Here is a 17,233-nt window from a genome sequence, read left to right as displayed (position 1 = left end):
AAAAAAGAAAGAATAAAACCAAAGTGCAAGTATCAAAAATGAAAAAGGTGAATCTACCTCCAATGAAGAGGAAATTAAAACAATTATTAAGAATTATTTTGCCCAATTGTATGTGCATAAATTTGACAATCTTAGTGAGATGGATGAATGTTTACAAAAATATAAGTTGCCCAGACTAACTGAAGAGTAAGTAAAATGCTTAAATAACCCCATTTCAGAAAAATAAATTGAACAAGCCATCAATGAACTCCCTAGGAAAAAAATCTCCAGGTTCAGATGGCTTTACTAGTGAATTCTATCAAAAATTTAAAGAACAATTGGCTCCAATACTTTACAAACTATTTGGGAAAATTGGAGAAGAAAGAGTCCTACCAAATTCTTTTTATGACACAAATATGGTACTGATACCTAAATCAGGAAGAGACAAAACAGAGAAAGAAAATTACAGACCAATTTTCCTTATGAATATAGATGCAAAAATTCTAAATAAAATATTGGCAAAAAGACAACAGCAACTAATAATAATACACTTTGATCAGGTAGGATTTATTCCAAGAATGCAAGGGTGGTTCAATATCAGAAAAGCTATCAATATAATTGATCACAACAACAACAAAACTAGCAGAAACCATATGATAATCTCAATAGATGCAGAAAAGGCTTTTGACAAAATACAACATCCATTCTTATTAAAAATACTAGAAAGTATAGGAATAAATGGAATCTTCCTTAAAACAATAAGTAGCATCTATCTAAAAACAACAGCAAGTATTATATGTAATGGGGATAAGCTTGAAGCATTTCCCATAAGATCAGGGGTGAAACAAGGATATCCACTATCACCCCTCTTATTCAATCTGGTACTAGAAATGTTAACAGTAGCAATAAGAGAAGAAAAAGAAATTGAAAGAATCAAATTAGGCAAAGAAGAGACTAAGCTATCACTCTTTGCAGATGATATGATGATATACTTAGAGAACCCTAGAGAATCAAGTAAAAACTACTTGAGATAATAAACAAATTTGGCAAAGTTGCAGGATATAAAATAAACCCACATAAGTCCTCAGCATTCCTATATATCCCTAACAAAATCCAACAGCAAGATAGAAAGAGAAATCCCATTTAAAGTTACTGTAGACATTATAAAACATTTGGGAATCTGTCTGCCAAAACAAAACCAGGACTTATATGAATACAATTACAAAGCACTTTTCATACAAATAAAGTCAGATCTAACTAATTGTAAAAATATTAATTGCTCATGGCTGGGTTAAGCTAATACAATAAAAATGATAATTTTACCTAAATTAAATTACATATTTACTTCCATACCAATCAATCTACCAAAAATTACTTTGTGGAGCTAGAAAAAATAGTAGCAAAATTCATTTGGAAAGACAAAAGGTCCAGAATATCAATGTAATTAATGAAAAGAAATGCTAGGGAAAGTGGCCTGACCATACCAGATTTTAACGTGTATTATAAAGCAGCAGTCATCAAAACTACTTCGTACTGGCTGAGGAATAGAGTAGTGGACCAATGAAATAGATTGGATACACAAGACTCAACAGCCAATGACTATATTAATCTACTGTTTGATAAACCCAGACCCCAGTTTTGGGGATAAGAACTCACTATTTGCAAAAATTTCTGGGAAAACTGGAACATAGTATGGCAGAAATTGGGCATAGAACAATATTTAACACTGTACACCAAAATAAAGTCAAAATGGGTGCATGATCTAGATATAAAAGCTGATACTGTAAGCAATCTGGGAGAGCAAAGGATAGTTTACCTGTTAGATCTATGGAGAAGGAAAGAATTTATGACAAAACAAGAGTTAGAGAGCATTATAAAACGCAAAATAGATAATTTTGATTACATTAAATTGAAAAAGCTTCTGTACGGGGTGGCCAGGTAGCACAGTGAGTAAGAGCACTGGCCCCAGAATTGGGATGACCTGGGATCGAATCCAAGCTCTGATACTTAGCACCACACCCAGAAATAACTGGCTGTGTAACTTTCAGCAAGTTACTTAACCCCAATTGCTTTAAAAAAAATAAAGAAAAGAAAAGCTTCTGTATAAATAAAGCCAATGTCACCAAGATTAAGAGGGAAGTAGAAAATTTGGAAAGAATTTTTACAACCAATGTCTGCAATAAAGGCCTCATTTCTAAAATGTACAAAGAATTGAGTTAAATCTAAAAGAATACAAGCCACTCCCCAATTGATAAATGGTCAAAGGATATGAACAGCCACTCAGAAGATGAAATTAAAGATATCTATAAGCATATGAAAAAATGTTCTAAATCACTAGTGATTAGAGAAATGCAAATCAAAATAACTCTTAAGTACCACATCTCACCAGACAGATTGACAAAACAAATGACCACATCTCACCAACCAGATGACAAAACAGGAAAATGATAAATGCTGGAGAGGATGTGGAAAAATTGGAAGACTAATGCATTGTTGGTAGAGTTGTGAAGTTATCCAGCCATTCTGGAGAGCAATATGGAACTATGACCAAAGGGCTATAAATAACTATATACCCTTTGACCCAGCAATACCACTTCTAGGGTTATATCCCAGAGAGATCAGAGAAGTGGGAGGAGGACCCATATGTACAAAAATATTTATAGTGGCTCTTTTTGTGGTGGCAAAGAATTGGAAATCAAGGGAATGTGGAATGGCTAGACAAGTTGTGGCATATGAATGTAATGGAATACTATTGTGTTCTAAGAAATGAGGAGCAGACAGACTTCATAACAACCTGGAGAGACTTACATAAACTGGTGCTGAGTGAGAAGAGCAGAACCAGAAGAAATCTCTACACAATCACAGACACAATGTATGTTTGACAACTAACTTCAATAGACTGGGCTCCTCTCAGCGATGTATGGTTATAAGACAACTCCAAAAGAAAAGGAAAAAAAGGTACATTCTCATGTCTTTTTTTTTGTCTCAAAACTAGATCCTTATTATTTCCCAAAAGTTGTCATTGTTTTGTTGTTATTATTCTTTCTATTTTCATTTTTGTGCCCATTCTGTATAGGGTTTTCCTTTTCCTGTTTATATCACATTTTATCAGCTCATATAAGTTTCCATCCTGGGCTCTCTCCAGTTATCTTGATTGATATTTGGCCACTGGACCCAGATGACTCTGGAGGAGGAAGGGAGGCTGGTGACTTTGCACAGCCTCCCTCACTTAAATCAAAGTCAATTGCAAGTCATGTCATTATCTTCCTGATGCCACGGTCCTTTTCAAGAACAAAGGACAAACCCCCCACACAACCACAACAAATACTAGACTTCTCTGTAGCGATCTTCCTCATCATTTCTTACAGCATGATGATATTCCATTAGATTTCTATACCACAGCTTGTTTAGTTATTTCCCCATCAATAGGCATCTCCTTTGTTTCTAGTTCTTTGTTATTGCAAAAAGTGCTACTATGATATATCAATGTATGTAGGGCTTTTCTTTTGTTTTATAACTCCTTGGGGTATATGCCTAGCTGCTGAATCCCTGGGTCAAAGGCTACAAACATTTTAGTCACTCACTTAAAATAATTACAAATTGCTTTCCAGAATGGCTAGACTAATTCACGACTCTACAAACAACCCATCATGGTGCCTATCTACGTAACCCATTTAAAACTGCTTATTCCCCTTTTTTGGCATTTTTACCAAATTACTGGATGTGAGAGGCAAAACCTCTGACCTGTTTTGATTTCCATTTGTCTTATTATTAGCAATTTGTAGCATTCTTTCACATAGTTGTTTGTAGTTTACAATTTTTCTTTTGAAACTGATTGTTCATCATTTTACCAGTTATCTGTTGGGGAATGACTTTGGGTCTTAAGTATTTCTGTTACCTATATAGCTTGTATACCAGACCCTTATTAGAGACATTTGATGCAAAGTGCTCTCCCCTCCCCAGTTGACCAATTTCCTTGCTATTCTAATTACATAAGTAGGGTTCATGCAAAAACTTTTCAATTTCATGTAATCAAATTTTTCTTTCATCTTCTGTAATCTGTATAAAAAATCCTCGTTTGATTTTTTTTTTTAAATCATCCCCTATCCATAGCTGTGAAACGTACTTGAACTGATTCTTGTCAAATTTTTCTTTTCTTTCCAGTAGCTCACAGGCAAAGGTAATTGAGAAGATAAAGAGGAATATATTATAATTTCAGAAGTCTATATATCAACAGAAAGTGTGGGTAATGAACAGAATAAACTTGAAAGATTTGTCACTGACAATGGAGCCAACATTTGGATTCTAACACCACTGTCTCTTATATGCTACATAAGCAAGTAGAAGGAAGATAATGATAGAGACAGGAACTGAACCAGACCAAATATAAAACAAAGAGGTCCAGTGCCATTTTTATAAGAAACCAAGTGTTCAGTTCTCAATGTAGTTGAAAAATAAGAAGATACTGAATGATTGTGAGACGAAGAGAGAAGCAGATGTTATGGCCAAAAAGGGTGAATGAAAATCCAGTAACAAAAAGGATGAATGAGAAAGACAATAACAAATAACTCATGTCTTTATCTTTTTTATCTCTCTAAAATATTTATGAGAGTAATTTATACATGTATTCAGGGCATCCTTGGTGAAAATATGAAAAGAAAACAGGCATTTTGTAAATGATATCCTGGAGCATGGCACGTCTTTAATAATCACACAATGTTGGGGAGACTAGGTGGCACAGTGAATAGAGCACTGGCCCTGGAGTCAGGAGGACCTGAGTTCAAATCCAGCCTCAGACACTTAACACAAAGAACTAGCCATGGGACCCTGGGCAAGTCACTTAACCCCAATTGCCCTGCCTACCCCCTCCAAAAAAAAGCAAAAAAAAAAAAATAGCAATCACACAACGTGAAGAGAACACATGATTCCATTGTGCTCATTATTTGTTGATTATAGAAAAGCATTTTATTTGGTAGATGAGAAGTTGCCTTAAAGACACTTCTTTAACATGCACTATCCATGCATATGTTAAGATCAAAAAATGTTTTTCAAAATATGCCATGATAGAAACAACTGTGTTTGACTTTTCAGGAGATATAGCAACAGAAACAATTGTTTGGTACTAATGAGCGTCAGATATGAAGACATGTGCTTGCTAGAAGCGTTGGCTACTGCCAGGAAGAACATCCAGGTGGATAGTATTGTCCTCCAGGTATTCCTATGGGCAGAGGTGTAGCGCCAATGAAATATTTACAGTGCCCATAATCATGATCAGGACCACGACTATAAATATCGCGTGACATTCGATCGCAAAATATAACAAATCCTCCAGGTAGACGACTTGAAGCATTTATTTAGACACCAGAAAACCAAATCTCCATACCATTCCCCTCTCTCCTACTTTTTGCCAGTCTCTGTTAGAGAGGCAGTCCTTCTTCTTGCTAAGGCCAAGACATCTACTTGGGCACTTTCTGTCATCTTCTCTGTCTTTACTTGATGGGCACTTTTAGATCTCTTTATCTTACAACCTCTTTGTTCTTAACAATTCCTTCTCTACTGCTTTCAATCATCCTCAAGTTTCCCTTTCATTATAAAAAAAATTTCTTTGGTCATACCATTGCCTTAAGCAAGAGATATAGCTCCTGCTATATCTACTTGTTGATTATGGGGTTTGGGGGGGGTTAAGCTTTTTGGAGGGGAGAAGGTAGGGCAATTGGGGTTAAGTGACTTGCCCAAGGTCACATGGCTAGTTTTTAGTGTCAAGTGTCTGAGGCTGGATTTAAACTCAGGTCTTCCTGACTCCAGGGTCTGTGCTCTATTCATTGCATCACCTAGTTGCCACCTTCTCCAGCTCATTTTACAGATGATGAAACTGAGGCAAACAGGATTATGTGACTTCTCAGGGTCACACAGCGAGTAAATGTCTGAGGCCAGATTTGAACTCAGGAGTTCCTGATTACAGTGTGCCACCCAGCCACCCTTAGCTACTTGTTGATAACCCACCCATCCTTCAAGACACAACTCAAATGCCTCATCTCCTTCACAAAGTTCAACTGAGATGGAAATAAGATCTCCTCTTTAACTCTTTTGATTCCATTCTTATGGCACCTATCACATGACATTTTGCATTTTAGTCATCTCTGCACATCTTCATTAGATTCTATGCTCATGAAATCCAGGACATTGCTTCTCATTTTTGTATCCCCAATATTCCTGGCATGGTGCCTTATACATGCATCTTGTAGGTGTATGATAAATATTTGCTGAATAAATTGATTAGTTTCACCAAAAAGAAACAAACTTATCTATAAAGTAATAGGTGCAACATTCTTGCAACTATTCAGACTCAATTTCCATGTATCCTGGATGCTACAGAAGGAATTCCTGCATTTAATGAAAAGTTGGGCAAGAAGCCCTCTAAGGTCCCTTTTAACCTTTAAGATTTTATAAAATAGTGCCTTTGGAACCAAATTTAATTTTTTTTATAATTGAATCTCTTTTTAATGATAATAAATATTCCCATTGTCCAAATGAAAAAGCTTAGAATGTCCATCTAATAGCACTCTGAAATATTTGATGCTATAATCACTCAGCATTCATTACACTGTGAGGTCATTCCCTATGAGGAAATACTATATCTGTTTGTTGCCTTACAAACAGTAGGCACTCAATAAATGCTCATCAAATTGTACAATGACAGACATAGCATGCTAAATAAATGCTTGTGGATTGGCTGATTGGCAAATTGTGAGTACAATATTATCTTAATATTTTTCTATTCCTCCAAAATATTTTTTAACAATCATTCACATTCAAAACAAGTCTATGTGACTGTCATTCTACTCCTACTCTCTGCCTACCCCAATCATATGCTCTTTCCTCCAAGTGCTGTCTGGGGCCATCTCCAGTCTTCCTGATCTATATCCTGTGACTAGACCCAGATGGCTCTGGGAAAGAAAGTGAGGCTGGTAACTTTGCACAGCCCTCCCTCACTAAAATCTAATTCACTTGCAGATCGACCTTATTGTTGTCATGGTACTCTTCAAGAATGAAGGACAAACAGCGACAGCAGCAGCAGCAAAGACAGCTAGTGAGGACGGGCATGGTCACTATTCTTTGGATTTGTCCTTTTCTTTTTTTTTCTTTACAACTGGAATCCATGACTGAAAACTGCCACATTAGATACTACTGTCTAATGAAGCATAAGGGATTAACCTAAATTTTAGTTTGTTGAGTCATTGAAACAATGAGATTAGGTGCAAGTTATTTTTGAAACTCCTTCCCTTCACAATATCTCAGATTTGAAGAAAAATAAAGTTAATTGATGCTCTGAGCATTTTAAACCTGCCTTATTCATTCTTAAGAGTACTTGTCCATTCTTGTTTGCTAAATCCTTTAGGTATGTCTTGTTTTCAAAACATTGTTCAATCTTATTCATTTCTTTTTTTTTCCTTGAGCCCTACAATGTCTTTAATGTCTGGATTTCTTTTTGACTTCTTGTCATTTCCTTGTTTTAACTGATTATTGAAACAATCACTCTCTTCAGAAAATGAAATTCTCAGGTTCATCCTCAATAGGAATTTCTCAAAATGGCCTAGCACATAGATTGTTGAGTCATTTTTCAGTCATGTTTGACTCTTCATGGCCACATGTGGAGTTTTCTTGGCAAAGATACTAGGGTGGTTTGCCATTTCCTTCTCCAGCTCATTTTATAGATGGAGAAACTGAGGCAAAAAAGGGTTAAGTGACTTGCCCGGGGTCACATAGCTAGTAAGTATCCAAGGTCAGATTTGAACTCAGGAAGATGAGTCTTCCTGACTCCAGGCCTGATGCTCTAGCCATACTCCACCAGGGGTCCAAGGAACATAGATTAACATAAAGTTAATAGAGTAAAAACTGAAGGAGAATTTAAGACACATAACACCACTTCTTCATTTTATAGATGAGGAAACTGGGAACTAGAAAGGTGAAGGTAATTGCTGAAGGTCACACAGGTAGTGCCATAACCAGAATTTTTACCCCAGTTCTTTGATTTCAAATCCATTGCTCTCTCATATACCTCAGTGCCTCTGTGAATTGAGAACATCAGTATGGTCTAATTCTTCCCGCCATCTTTCATTTGTAGTTAGTAACTAGTCATAGACATAGACCTGGAAGCTCAAGATTGGTCCATTGTAACATAGAGTAATGAAATATAGAGTCAAAATAGAGTGAGGAGAAGAGTCTCAGGTGGGTAGACCACTAGACTGATTCATGGGAAAGGGACTGTCCCCTGATTTCCATCAGTTTCTGCAAATATATAATGAGATAGGTGTGGAATGATAGCTAGACTTTATTTGATGGGCTCTGGGAATTTAATCATACCAGGAAGATCAGTAGCTTCCATTTCAACACAATGGAGACCACAGTGCAAAGGGCAAAGAAAACAAGAACTGGGTGGAAACTATAATTTGCATGAAAGACTATGTTCTTGGTAGGAAAATTTCCTAAGTTATAAAAGAATTCCAAGGTAGACAGTAGGGCAGTCCAGTCTGATGGCTAAATAGAGCAGCCAAACTGAACCTTGTAGATAATATATATATATATGGATTCAATTTGCATATTCCTTCTGCCAATCAGAGTGAAATAATACACCATGAAAATTAAAACATAAATAGAATATCTGAGAACTTTGAATTACACTGAAATTCCCTTATGGTCCTTATAATGCAAAGGAGAAGGCTGGAAAGTTAAAAAATTAAAAAAAAAAAGGCTTGCTTCAGGAATGGGTTAATGACCTTTGTCACCATGGAAAGGCAATAGAAGTAACGCATCTGGGCCAAGTTGTTTACCACCACAAAGATGGAATTATATGGTGGAATGGGAATATGTATGTGATGAAGTGGACTATTAGCACCATCCAGGGCCTGAGGAAGGTTGCCAAGGATAGCATCCAGGTCTAATGGATCTTTGGACCTTATATATCCACTAAAGACAATATAATATAGTAGATAGAAGACAGGGCTTGAAATTAAGGAAAACCAGGGCTCTAAACTTGCCTCAGAGACTTACTAGCTCCTACCTAGACAAGCTGCTTAATCTCTCTGGGACTCAGTTTCCTCAACTATAAAATGACAGGTTAGACTCAATGACTTTCAATTCTTGTGGCCTTGAAGACTTCTTCCAGTGTTAATCTATGATCTTATAAGTCATGTTACAGATAGAACAACCAGGAGTCCCAGAAAGCTATGAGTAAAGCTCTTGAACTTTCCATATGGCTCATCTCTGGGCTGATTTTGTGTAAAGGTAAATCACTGCCCCTTCAACCTTCCCAAGGCATAAATAGACATGAGTAGAGATGCTGGAAACCATTTTATACTGATTATCCCTGGGGGAATAGGGTAGACTCAGGCATTGTGTCCACTTATAGAACAGAGTAAAGATTAACTAGTTCTAACAATTCTGACGGAAGTCTAGTGGTTGCAAAGTTTATAGTCTGTTGAAGGGCCTATTGGGGACATTGAGCCAATGGGTGGGGTAATTCAAGTTTTCTCAACAGTGTATCTGCCCAGAGATGTCAATGTGTGGGGGCATAGGTAATAACCTATTTAAAGTTGAATAATCCTTGGCGGATATGGCAGTGACTGAGCTTCTGGGTGTCCTGAAGGGAACAATCCTGGTGTGCATTGCTAAGGCTGTAATCTGTAAAGAATTCAGCACTGTGGGCAGCATTAGTTACTGAAATTGAAAGTAACTAGATGGCTTAGCAATGACATGGGAGAAAGCTATGGTAACCAGACAGGCAGGCTGTTTAGTGAACCATTCTAGCAGCATTCAGAACAGCATTAGCAGGGAATTTAAGGGAGAGGACAGGTGGTTACTGTGCTGGTAGATTTAATAAGCCTGGCCAACTCATGTGCCTTTAGGCATTTTGGATTGCTCACAGAGCAAGATTAAGACTCAAGTTGATCCCCTGGGGATGAGAAGGGTGCCACTGCATTAGATGGGGGAGAAAGAGAAGTGTAGAGGAGAGAGAGAGAAGAAAATAAGAGAAAGAAGAAAAGAAAGGAGAGAAGAGATAGAGGAGAAGAAAGGAAAGAAGGAAGGAAGGAGAGAGAGAGAGAGACAGAGAGAGAAGGAGAGAAGATGGAGAGGAGGGAGAGATGAGCAGAGAAAGAGAGACTGGCACTACCCCAGTATAGCAAGGGATAAATGTTCTGTTATTATTTGTTCAATCATTTCAGTCATGTCTGACTCTGTGACCCCATATGGGGTTTTCTTTTTCTTTTCTTTTTTTTTTGGCTTTATTTTTGGAGGGGAGAAGACAGGGCAATTGGGGTTAAGTGACTTGCCCAAGGTCACAAGGCTAGAAAGTGTTAAGTTTCTGAGGTCACATTTGAACTCAGGTCCTCCTGACTGACTCCAGGGCAAGTGCTCTATTACACTGCACCACCTAGCCTCCCCTCGGGGTTTTCTTGACAAAGATATGGAGTAGTTTGCCATTTCCTCGTTCAGGTCATTTTGCAGATGAGGAAATTTAGACAAAAAGAGTTAATTGACTTGCCTGGGGTCACTCATTCTGAGGTCAAATTTGAACTCAGGAAGGTGAGTGTTCCTGACTGCAGCTGGGTGTTCTATCCACTGTACCACCTGGCTGTATCCTGTCAGCATTCTGGTGAAGACTGAATATGGGATGAAAAGACTTTCCAGAAACTCCGATGACTGTATTGATGACATGGCAATCATTGAGACTTGCTCAGTCACTTTAATTCAGGAGTTCTAACCTAGGGAATCCAGGAATTTGTATAGGGAAAAAAAAATCCTATGTATTTCATTAAAATTGGTTTCCTTTATAATCCTATGTGCTTTGTTTATGGATTTCACTAGCCTGCTAAAGAAGTCCATTACACACACCAAAAGGTTTTGAACCTTTCCTTTAAAGGCATGTTTTGAGAGTCTAATAATAATTCCACCTTCATAGCATGGAAATGGATTTTGCTTCCCCTGTCACTGGTGAGTCAGGCAGAAGCAAGATCAGGAATGACAGGTTATATAGACTGAGACCCCTCCCCATTTTATGTCTGAGCCCATTTATGCACCGGGGCCACTCCTCCAACGCTTTAGTAGCAACATTACTTGACTTGAGCTTGTAACAACATCAGTGATCATCATTAAAGGACAATAGGATGAGACTTTGGGGGACCCCTGTGACCTTTTATAGATGTTGCCTAACATCTTTATAAGAAATCATAGGATCACATGTTTTAGAGCTTGAAGGGACCCTGCAAGTCATTGAATCTAACTGCCTCATTTTGTGGGTGAGAAAACTGGAGGACAAAGAAGTGTAATTGTGCAGGGTTGCACAATTAATAAGTGGCTGAGGCAGTATTGGAATTAAATCTTCCTTCTATGCACTGCCAAGGGTGGGAACCTACTGCCTTGAGGCCACCTGTGGCCTTCTAGGCCTTTGGGAGTGGCTTTTTGACTGAGTTCAAGTTTTACAGAATGAATCATTTAATTAAGCAGGTTTGTTATGTAAAGTTTGGATTGGGTCAAAGGGCTGCACCTGAGGACCTAAAGGGCCACATGTGGCCTTGGAGCTTCAGATTCCCCACTCCTGCACTACACCATTCTTTGTTGTTGTCTTGTCTACCCTTTGTGACCCCATTTGGGGTTTTCTTGACAAAGATTCTGGAGCGGTTTGCCCTTTATCCTTTCCCAGGTCATTTTACAGATGAAGAAACCAAGGCAATGTTAAGTGACTTGTTCAGGGTCACACAGCTAGTACATGTCTGAGGACAGATTTGAACTCAAATCTCCCTGACTCCAGGCTCAGAGCTCTATCCACTGATCACGTGACTGAAATTACACTAGCTGATTTGTGTGCTCTTTCTGTCCTTTGGAATGTTTATAGAATATGAGCTTCTGTGGCATGAGAAAGACTCTCAAAATGCATATTATCTTGAGTTTTCCTTACATCAATGTGTCTCTTCCCTGGTTTACTAGCTCCAGGTAAGCAGATGGAAGAAGCCTGTCCTTTTTCTTAATGTCTGTCTTAAGGAAGTAGACACAAGACAGGGCCAATCATACGCCCTTTTCCCCCTCAATAAACTCCAATGGCTCCCTATTGCTTTTAGGATTGAATGCAAAATGCTCTGTTTCCAGTCTTCTCACACCTTATTCCCTGATATTTGCTTTGATCTAGTGACACTGGACTCTTGGATGTTCCGCAAACAAGACACTGCATCTCTTGGTTCCTGGAATTTTCTCTGGTTCCTCTACACCTGGAATGTTCTACCCCCTTCTTCCCACCTCCCCCACCTCCCACTACTGACCTTCCTAGTCATCCTTTAAGTCCAAATTAAAATTCCACAAGAAGTTTTCTCTAATCCCTCTTAATGTCAGTGCCTTCCCTCTATTATTCCCCATTTATCCTATATGTAGCTTGCTTTGTGTAAATTTGTTTGCATATTGTTTTCCCCATTAGATTGTAAGCTCCTTGAGGGCAGGTTCAGTCTTTTGTCTCTTTTGGCATCCCCAGGACTTATCATTGTGTCCAACACATAGTAGGTGCTTAACAAATATTGATTGATTGATTGAATGGAAGGAGTTGGACTACCATATCTCCAAAGTCCCTCTCAGGACTAAAATTTCAGAACTCCAAATCATGGTTCCTTATATAACAATGACACAAAGATAATTGTGTTATAAAATAGGTGTGATACAATACCAATTTAACTGCATTGATGAGGTTGAGCTTGGTTCTCTCATTAGACTGTGGGCTCCTAGAGACCACATGCTGTGTTTGGAGCTTTATTTATATCCTCTAGGACTTAACATAGTGCCAGCACATTGTCAGTGTTTGGTAAATGCTCATTGACCTGACTATTTAGGGAGCTAAATTTGAAGCCTACATTTTCTCCTCTATCAATATTCAAATCAGACATGTAATGGACAGATGTACTGAATTTCCTTGGACCAATGAGGTTCTTAAAGGCATTTTAAGAATGTGGCAACCCATAATAATAATAATAATGTTTAGAAAAAGAAAAAAATGTACTTATGTTTTTTTATTTGTTTTTTGAGAGGCAATGGGGTTAGGTGACTTACCCAGGGTCATACAGCTAATAAGCATATTTTTGTTTAAAATTTGAGATGCAGGGTGGAATCATGATGAGGTTAATCACTCTGCATCTTCTGGGCATCTTTTTAACACCCTAAGATTCACAGCAAGTGCTGGCCTACATTGATAGAGGGAATTTCCTCAGATAGAAGGTCCCCCACGTCAACAAAATCCCCAGTCTTTAGCTTTAAACTATCCTGAGACTTTTGGAATGCTCTGTACTTGAAATAATTTCCATTATTAGATAAAAACTTTTCCAAAATTTTGATCTCTCTTTTCAATGAGTGAAGACACAGGATGGGTAATGCCACAATGCTATTAAATAAGAAACTTGTTACCACCATAGCCAGGCAGAAAGCAACAGCAAAACCTTTGATATGAAGGAGAATCAAGCCATTTGAAACTGATACAGAGAAAGGAGTGAGTGTTAGGCTTGCAATCATCCCTTGGGAAAGACTCTGATACTTATCAGCTTCAGTGACCCCTGAGAGGTCACACCTGGAGAAAAGATAAGCAGCTGGCTTTCCAGTCCAGAAGACCTAGGTTCAAATCCCACCTGTGACACATACTAGCTATGCTACCATGTACAAGTGACTTACCCCTTTCAGGGCCCCAGGCTACTCACTAAGATGGAAAGTTAGTGAGGATTTACTGATCTATATCTGTAAAGGGAATTTCCAGAGCAGAGTTCATTTGCTCAGAGGAAAAAGGGGGTGGGGTGGAAATCAAACCAGGCCAAAAAAAATTAAAGGAAGATAATAATGTCAGTAGTATTTAGGGCACAGGGCTGTTGTGAGGCTCAGATGAGACAATGTTTGCATTTCACTTTGCAAACTTTAAAGTACATTATAAAGTAATTCGGTGAGACAATCCCTCTCCCTTCTCTTCTCTTCCCTTCCCCCACTTCCCCACCATTATCTCTTACCACAGATGTCTAATCTGAGGAGGCACAAAAAAAAAAAAAAAAAACAAAGAAACCTATATTTTAAAAAGCAGGCCTGGCAAAAACAGTGACTTGCTTAGCCTCCCAGTTTCTCCCCCATTCGTAAGAACTATATGCCCTGGGACATGTCTTGCCTTTGGTGTCCCTCTTAACTCATTTATTTTTCCTGCAGAATTCTTTCCTGGCTGGGCTGAGATCACATTACTCTGGTCAGGCTGAAGCATGACACAAAGGAATATTCATGTGCTTTTCAAATTACATTCCAGGGACCCTGTCAAATTTTTTTTTCCCCTTGCCTTCCCCCAGTCTTTTCCACCAAGGACAATGGGGTGCAGATCGAAGAATCTATTTTAGTAATATCTAGTTTAGTCAAGCTTCATGGCCCCTGATGGAGGAAGATCAGCTTGGTTAGAGGGAAAGGAGGAGAGAAAAAGAGAGGGAGGGAGGGGAAAACAGGAGGAGGGGATGGGGGAAGGACAGAGAAAGAGAAAGAAAAAGCTGAGGAAGGGAGAGAGAGAGAAAGGAGGAGGGAGGAAAAAAGGGAGAGAGAAAAAGAAATAAAGAGGGATTAAGGGAGAGAAAGAGAGATCAGGGGATAAGAGAAAAGGACAGAGATGAGTAAAAGGGAGAGGGAGAGGAGAAGCAAAAAGATTGGAGTACCAAATAGAAAGCAGGAGAGAAGGACAGGTACATATTGGCATTTACATCATTAACTTTATTTTTAATGAAAGTTGTCCATCCAGGGAAAAAAAAGACAAGATGAAAACCCAAGATCAATGGGCTAATTTTTTAAATTAAACTAATCAATCATGTAAAATATTAGACTAGTTTCAGCTGACTGATTATCCAGACCTAAAACGAAGGGAAAATATATTATAGTATCGAGCAGCAGATTCCTCTACGCCATTGGCACTGTGATTTTGCAAGCAAGAAAAAGATTCCTCCTCTAATGTTTGAAAAGAAAGGACAAACTGGCAGCCTCTTATTTACTGATTCTCTTCTTTTAAATGAACCAATGACGTTTCTATAATATGAATATTTTTTCTTTGCTCAAGTTTAAAATGCCCAGTTTTATGAAATAATTATCTGAAGCTATTTAAAATACATTCATAAATCATAAAAATCAAATTGGTTTTCATACCCTTTCCCAACTATTTATAATTAAAGTTCTTTTCTGCATCTACAATATATACTGGGGAATAGTGTAGTTCAGAGTATTGGATTGTAAAGGACCCCAAAATAATGCCCTAGGAGGAGGTTAGGTTGAAGGAACTGGGAATATTTAGCTTGGAGAAAAGAAAAGTTAGGGGAACAGAATAGCTGCGTTCAAATATTTGGAGGGCTTTGGTAAGAAACCTAAATTGCTTGGCCCCAGATGATAGAATTGGGAGCAATAAATAGAATTCCAAAAGAGGCAGATTTACTCCTGATGTATGGAAAAACTTCTGATCAATCAGAGGTAGCCAAAACTGATATGGACAACCTTAGTAGGCAGAGGGTTCCCTTTCACTGGAGGCCTTCAAGGAAAAAGGGGAGGGTCAGGGGAAAGATTCTTATTAGATATTCAAATTTGTGCTATTTGAAGTTTTAATTGTATAAAATAGAACTAGCTCTAGCCCAAAGGAAATATGTAATGCTAATTCAAATATTGTGATCAGTTCAAGAGAGTCACCATTTATACTGATTGGGACCTACCAGTTAGGGAACTGACTGTATGACCCCTGCAGTCCTTATCAACTCTGTTGTTCTCTGGCTTGGAGTCAAATTCTATCAGGTCTGTCACTGACTCACCACTGTATGACCTTGGGGAAATCATTTAACTTCTCTGTTTAAATTTTCTTATCTCTAAAACGAGTGAGTGGCCCTTCCACTTCTAACATTCTAGGTTTCTATATTCAATTTTTTAATGCTAATTAGACTTTGGTGGTTAAATGCAATTAATTTTTTTTGGTGCTTCACAATACATTCAGGCTTTGACATTCTTCATTATGACACAGAGCCAGTCATGTCATTGCTTAAGAGACAAATGTATTACCAACTTATTCTGAAGAAAACGCGTAGAGATTATACTTTTGTGGGGCTCAGGAGATGCGGGAAAATAACTTCTGTACTCAAAAGGGAAATAATACTTATGAAAGACTCAAAATGATATTTGAAATGTTCATTGGAGTCAGATAATTAAACAAGTACAATGAAGATTTGATATTATTTGGGATGTGCATGTCATTAAATGAATCAGGGTCTCATTAAATTTATATAGAGATAGGTGGGGAAAGAAAGAGAAAAATGCTAATTTGAGGAGTAATACAAAATCTTTTAAAAAGGTTATTGAATGTGCTTGCTGCCCAACTCCCAAGAATCAAAGAAATATGTAAGCCCCTTACTGATCAGCAGAGCTGGAACCAGGGCTGGGAAAAGCTCAGGCTTTGCTCCAAATCTCTGAAATACAGTGCTTGCAGTCCTTCAACAGTATAGAAATCACTGAGTTTAATACTCAGTTAGCAAGAATAATTAGTTAAACTAGGAAATTGCAAGATGGTTTTCTCTTTCTCCTGTCTCTCCTCTCCCTAACCCCAGGTAAATTATTCCCTGGCCTAGCTTCCACACATCCCCCAGCTGAATTGAAGCCATATTTGGTTTCCTTTGCTCCAGGCACAAAAATTGACTATTAATGTGCCTTGAGTTTTCTCACTTTCCTGAAGTCAGTGGTGGTGTCTTATTTCATTTTGTTTTTAAATAAACCACAGACAGAAAGTAAACTTTCTGGCAAGTTTGAACTATGGGAGGACATAGCCTTTTTAGCATAGCAAAGCCTTTTTAACAACCTGCTGTGCTTAACTGTATTCTCCAGGTTAGACTTCTTTGAAATTATGCTTCATCTTGGGAAAATAATGATATGTGGATTTTTGCAAGATTTTAGACAACAATGAATATCTATGAAGCTTAGATTTTTTTCCCTATCCCAGACTCCATTCTAATTAGATATTTACTGTATTTACCACCGTATAGTCTAATAGTGTAAAATAGCTTAGATTTTTTTCCCTATCCCAGACCCCATTCTAATTAGATATTTACTGTATTTACCACCTTATAGTCTAATAGTGTAAAATAGCTTAGATTTTTTTCCCTATCCCAGACTCCATTCTAATTAGATATTTACAGTATTTACCACCGTATAGTCTAATAGTGTAAAATAGCTTAGATTTTTT

The sequence above is a fragment of the Petaurus breviceps genome, unplaced genomic scaffold, assembly GCF_028583685.1.
Source record: "Petaurus breviceps papuanus isolate PSGF00001 unplaced genomic scaffold, PetGlider_PUasm1.0 118, whole genome shotgun sequence".
Classification (NCBI taxonomy): domain Eukaryota; kingdom Metazoa; phylum Chordata; class Mammalia; order Diprotodontia; family Petauridae; genus Petaurus; species Petaurus breviceps.
The sequence above is the reverse complement of the archived record's forward strand: the minus strand, read 5'-3'. Positions refer to the sequence as shown.